Consider the following 6,000-nt stretch of genomic DNA (forward strand, 5'->3'; position numbering starts at 1 on the left):
GCTTCCAGGGCTACCAGAGGAATAAAACAGAAAAACAAATATACAGCAGCTCAGAACTCAGGTTGCTACCAGAGCCAACTGAAACCACCATGGTTTTGAATTCTGCACTAGCTGGCGAAACCATGCTGACAGCCCCTCCTGTGCTCTCCTTGCCAAGCCGGCTGATTTGCCTCAGCAGGATTGCTCCAGTCTGCAGTTCTCAGGGGGGCAGACTGGCAATCCCACAACAGCCTGTTCCCCTTTAAATGCAAGCTTACATTTCCAAATGACTAGCGATTTTAAGTGCCTCCATTTTTGGGTGTTCAAGTTGAGGCACCTTAAAGGGGTTTGACTTGCAGAGGGTAGATGCTTAGTAATGTCTAAAAAACAGGAGCCTTTAAAATGTCTCAAGCTAGGCACCCAAAATTTCCAGCCACTTTTGGAATATTTCAGGCCCAAATTGGAATTATGTATTTATTTGTAGGGGACCAACTGAGAAGAAGGCCCCTTTGTGTTAAGCACTCTCCGAACAGTAGTAGATAGTCCCTGAAAGATTAAATATGAAAATGAATAAAATCCACACAGTTAGCATGTCCATTTTATAGGGACAGTCCCGATTTTTTGGGTCTTTTTCTTATATAGGCTCCTATTACCCTCAACCCGCGTCCTATTTTTTCACATTTGCTGTCTGGTGACCCTACACACAGTAGCCTGTGTTAATTTTAGATTAGTTTCAGTTTTTTATGCTGTCTTCACATTTTGTTTCTGACATGTCAATGATTTCTGTAGTGAGACCACACAACAGCAGCACTCAAGGTCTCCTGGGGAAGAAGCTGGAGGTTTTGGCAGCTGGAGGTTTAGAAGGCGGGGGTGAGATTTGGGTACCTGGGGAGGCAGTCTGGGATAAGCTCATTAGTGGGATGTTCCTGCTCAAAGTTAATACTGAAATAGTTAATACTGACATTTAAACTGTCATCTTTAGGTTTCAGAGTCAATCCACTGAGATGAATGCGGCAAATTCACATAACCGAGCTATTGTTTCAAGTTGTCTGCAGACTTAGGAAGACGACACTGCACCAGTTATATTTGGTTTTCATTGTCAAGGTTCTTTGTTGCCATACGGGTAGAAAATTTGTTTTTCTAAAATGAAAGCCCAGTTTCTGGAACCCAATTCTGCAGCCAGGTGTGGATTTCATGAGATGTGACCATGATTTCAAATGGGTATAATTTGGCAAAATTAACAATGGATACAACAAACGCTTCAAAGAAACTTGCTTGCCAGTATACAATGGAACTATGGTTTAAGTTTAATTTCAGGCTTTGTGGCTGATATTTAAACTTCTTCACAGGCTGTTTTCTTTCCTTCCTTTTGGAAATGAGCAGGTTTTCCTAAGAAGAAAGCCCCAAGGCTTTATACTGGAGAGCTGGGCACACACTGCCAAGCAACTCCTAGGAGGGGCTGAGCATCCTGGCTCCTGTTTAGGGTCCTCAGCATTTCCCACAAGCAAGCTGCTGGTGCCTGATCTTCCACTATTGAAGTCCATGGGGAAGAAAGTCTCATGTGAAACTCGGTTTTATTTGTGGCGGGACCACTAATATTTTATTTGATAGGAATAAATTGTAACCAGTCCATGGGCAAATACTGAGCTGCTGCTCCTCTACAATTAGTTCCAGCTCACGACATCAGGCTTCCTAAGAGCCCACCCACATACATCTGCATATGGATTCAATTTCCCTTTGCGAAATGTCCATAGGAGGTGCCCTTAATCCCCATTTATATATCCCCGGCCACATCCCATCTTTTCCCAATAAACAAAGTCACTTGAGTTGCCTGTCTGATCACTTTAAAGGTGAGTACGGATCAGCTTGCTTTGGCGAATAGGCTGTAAATCATACTTGTAAATCACTGAACTGTAGAAGATACTCATCTGGCTCCGGAATAACTCACAAGATTTTGATAGAGAAATGTCATGCCTCACTAGTTGAAGTTATTACTGCCAGAAGAGATGTAATGCTAATGGATGTAATAGCCCACCTTAATTGATTAGTCTCGTTAGAGTTGGTATGGCAACACCCATTTTTTCCATGTTCTCTGTGTATATATATATATCTTCCTACTGTATTTTCCACTGCATGCATCCGATGAAGTGGGTTTTAGCCCATGAAAGCTTAAGCCCAAATAAATGTGTTAGTCTCTAAGGTGCCACAAGGACTCCTTGTTCTTTTTGCTGATACAGACTAACACAGCTACCACTCTGAAACCTGTAATTTACACTGATGCTCAACCCATCCGGCACATTCTATGCGTAGAGATAAGAGGCTAGCTTCACCCTGGGTGTTAACTGGGGCCACACCACAGAAGTCACAACCCATTGTGTTGGGGTGTATTTGGCCCAGGATGTGAAGTCATAGCATAGGTGCTGCAAATGGGTTCAGATTTAAAGTTTATTAGAGAATATTTGAAAATAAACGATACAAAGTGTTTGAAGCATCAGTTATTGTGTCATTGGGGGTAACATACAGATTGTAGGGGGATATTAGCGTTTTGGTATTGGACAGCATATACCATATACAGTCTGTTATGTCCCCAATGTGGGGTGTATGGTGGGTGGGATCAAGATACAGTCAGGAGGCAATGGGGGTACATCACTCATACAAACAGGTTACAGACAGTCATGGGCATGAATAAGCGGGCTGGATAATGGAGATGGGACGACCCTCACATGGTGGAGTTCGGTTCAGTGGATTTAGGGCTCAGGGGGGGTTCACAAGTCTCCTCCCCCCTGCGGGTGCACGAAGCCACGCCCGCTCACTCCTGGTATTGGCGGTGGCCGGTGATGTGCTCCACATAGATGTCTCTAGACCAGCAAATAGTGTCCGAGACCATTAGGCGTCTCATGAGCCGCGTGTAGCGACGGCCCACCCCACAGGTCAGAAGCACGCGTTCATTGCAAGGGTCACAGGCACCCAGGGACCCAACAATCAGGGCGTCGGTGCAGACCTCGTAGCCCTTTGACCGCAGGGTGTCCACCAAGGGGGCGTATTTTTCGAGCTTGCGGTCTCGGGCCTCGCGGAAGGCCGGGGTCCTGCTACACTTGATCTTAGCCAAAAGGCTAAAAGGCAGAGAAATCTCTCCATAGTTTGCCCCTCAGCCAACAACCCTTGGAGAGAGGCTATGGGGGAGGGGCAGTGTACGTGAGATTAGATTCCCTTCCCTAGGGTGGAGCAGGGGGAGGAAGAAGCATACAAAAGGATCGTCCCAGGAGGGCAAAGAGAGCAGCAGCAAAGACATCTCTTCAGTACGGGGCCCTGCTGTTCTCTGAGGGGTGGGGGAGGAGGATTAGGAGAAGGAGAAATTTGTTAGTGAATGTTGTGATCATCAAAAACTTTCTACATCATCTTGGTTATATTAAATCATGGGACTTTTTAGGGCTAATTTTTTTTAAACGCTTCCAATTTTGCACTCCTAAGCAACTGCAGGTGCAATTGTAGTGAGCTTAAATTACAACCTAGATAACTCTTTGCACCTCAACATGCATTAGACATCTTACTCCTACTTCAGTATCTAGTCAGGTGTTTCATTTAACCACGGTCTTTACAAAGAAACAGAAAATCAATCAAATGTCCAATGTAAAAAGAGTATGTAAGGAATCATAACTCCTTGCAGCCCAATTCCTGAGGCCAGTTGGTAATACATGAATGCCAGAAAATGAAAGTGACTAAACAAAAGTGAAACTGATTCACTATCCAAACTGAGCGTATATGCACACTATAACAGCATAAACAATAAGAGGAATCATGAATTAGATTTAAATTGGTTTACAGAAAGCATGTAGTGATACTAGCAGAAATTTAAAACAAAAGAAAAGTATATGAATGTTGGCATGATTGTGTCCCACTAAATCACAACTTTTTTGTAATAAACCAAGGCCTGAGAATCTTGATAGTTAACTTTAAGGCAAAATTTTCCACTCAGATCTGCACAGTGGATCTGGACTCTACTCTTCAGCTCTTTCTATATATATATATATATATACACACACATACACACACAGAGGAAGGGAGAACTACAGATCATAATCAAAATGTGCCTGGGGATCTGAAAGGAGAATTGTCTATAGCTTACTTGTAATAATATTAGGTGTTATGTTGTCATGGTGAGGTTATAAACAGAAGTCCCTAGACCTCTGGCACACATTGCAAAGTTCACACACACATACACACACGGCAGGGGGTTGGAGGATATTTCTAAGGTTAACACCAGTAAATTCATGCTTTTAAATGCTCCCTGCATGTAAAAGTTACTAGAATTGGAGCAACTTTTTGAATATATTAATTTCACTGGGCAATTTGGGTGCTGTGTAAGTGACAAAGCACAGCTTTTTAATTGGCCATAATAGTTCAACAGTTTAGATCAGAGATCAGAAAGCATGGGTGTGTAGGTGCAAAGATTCACCTAGGTACATGCCAGTAATAAATCCATAAAATGTTTATCTATCAACCAGCATTATCCTATGAGGATTTAACCATAAGTTTTTAAAAAGTTAAACACTGATATTAAAGCTCCCACATTTGATTTATTGAACATAGACTAGCCAAGTACTGCCTCACATGCAAACTCCATTAGCATCAGTGAGAACTGAAGGTGTTTATCAGAGGACACCTAGGTTATATCCACCACCTTTATGTACTTACATGACCCTCATTGCCGTAGTATCTGAGCACATGGTTTAACCAGTCCCAATACTTTCCGGTCATAGGGAAAGAAGAGGACCCATGAACAAGAGCTGCCTTTGCTGGCTGTTGGTGCAGCAGGCTGTCCACTTTCTGCCCCATAGTGAGGCATGGCGGTTTGGCCATTTCCCCGGCTTGGGAAACACGGCCAGAAAGTGCAGAGGCTGCTGAGGAGCAGTGTAGGGCCACTGCCTGCTCTTCTAGCAGGGAATCCCCTTTTCCCCCGCGGCAGCACTTTTAAAAGGGCTGAGACAGAAAGAACCTGTTCCTGATTGGTGGCCATGATTGGGGCTGAGACATAGCATGGAAAAGGCAAGCTCGTCTGCTTGCCAGCTGTGTGAGATGAACGGATGGTAGCAGTGTAAGGACTGAGCTCCTATGAAATCCTCACGGGCGCAGACTATACAAGTCCCTGCAGAGAACTTGTCAGGGGTGAAACAAACTTGGTGCCAGCTGGGAGAAATCATCAAGACTTATCTTGACCTAATTCCACAAATAAGTACAATTGTCACGTCCTAATGGTTGAGGTGTTGTTTGAAGCCTGAAATCAGAAGGTATCAGTGCAAGATTGGAATTTGACTTTTCTTATGACTGTGGGTCACCTAATGTTCCCCCAGAGACCCTGTGTTCTTTTAGCCCTGAGAACTTGTAGGGTTCATTTGTTTTGGGACTCTTGACCAAACCCTAGTGACGCTGCACTCTGCAATGAGGCATCAGTCTCATTTTACACATTTGTTCCTGAAGGCAAGGCTTGCTCACTATGCTAAACAGACACATCCCCAATGCCCGAGATGGAAGTGCGCAGACCAGCAATCTTACAGCTTGTGCTTTACCAATATGCTAAGGAATGTGAACTGTTCACACATGGCAAGAGCTACACAGGAAATCTAAACAACACAGCAGCATGAATATCCAGGTGACCTGTGACTATAAAGCTGAAACATCTGGTTGCCAAATCCCCAGACCCAGCCTTAAGACACACAGTCATCTGGCCATGTATCTGCAAAGCACTCTGGAGGATACTGAGCATAAAGAACCACAGTTACCTCTGTGATAGATATGTAATGCAAACTGGTGGGGACACTCCACCTGTCATGGAAAGGACAGACTGGTGGGGAAAAGATCTTTCCAGTGGTTGTGTTCACTTCAGAATCCCTGAGCAGAATGATTGACAGGATTAATCTTGGCTCTTGAGGCCATGCATACTATAAAAAGCACTACAATGATTTGTGACATGCTAGATCAATGTTAGAGTTTCAGGAGAAGCGAAGTGAGCTTTACCCTGTC

At 43.9% G+C, this 6,000-nt stretch overlaps 1 long non-coding RNA gene across 1 annotated transcript in view; it reads left to right on the top strand.

Moving 5' to 3' along the window:
- LOC120372088 overlaps nucleotides 1–1,163 on the top strand; it is a 28,980-nt gene extending 27,817 nt beyond the window's left edge. Inside the window, exon 3 of the long non-coding RNA XR_005584730.1 lies at nucleotides 962–1,163. This is a non-coding gene — a long non-coding RNA (uncharacterized LOC120372088). The remainder of the gene's footprint in view (nucleotides 1–961) is intronic.
- The last annotated feature ends 4,837 nt before the right edge of the window (nucleotides 1,164–6,000 follow it).

The sequence above is a fragment of the Mauremys reevesii genome, linkage group 9 (genome assembly GCF_016161935.1).
Source record: "Mauremys reevesii isolate NIE-2019 linkage group 9, ASM1616193v1, whole genome shotgun sequence".
Classification (NCBI taxonomy): Eukaryota; Metazoa; Chordata; order Testudines; family Geoemydidae; genus Mauremys; species Mauremys reevesii.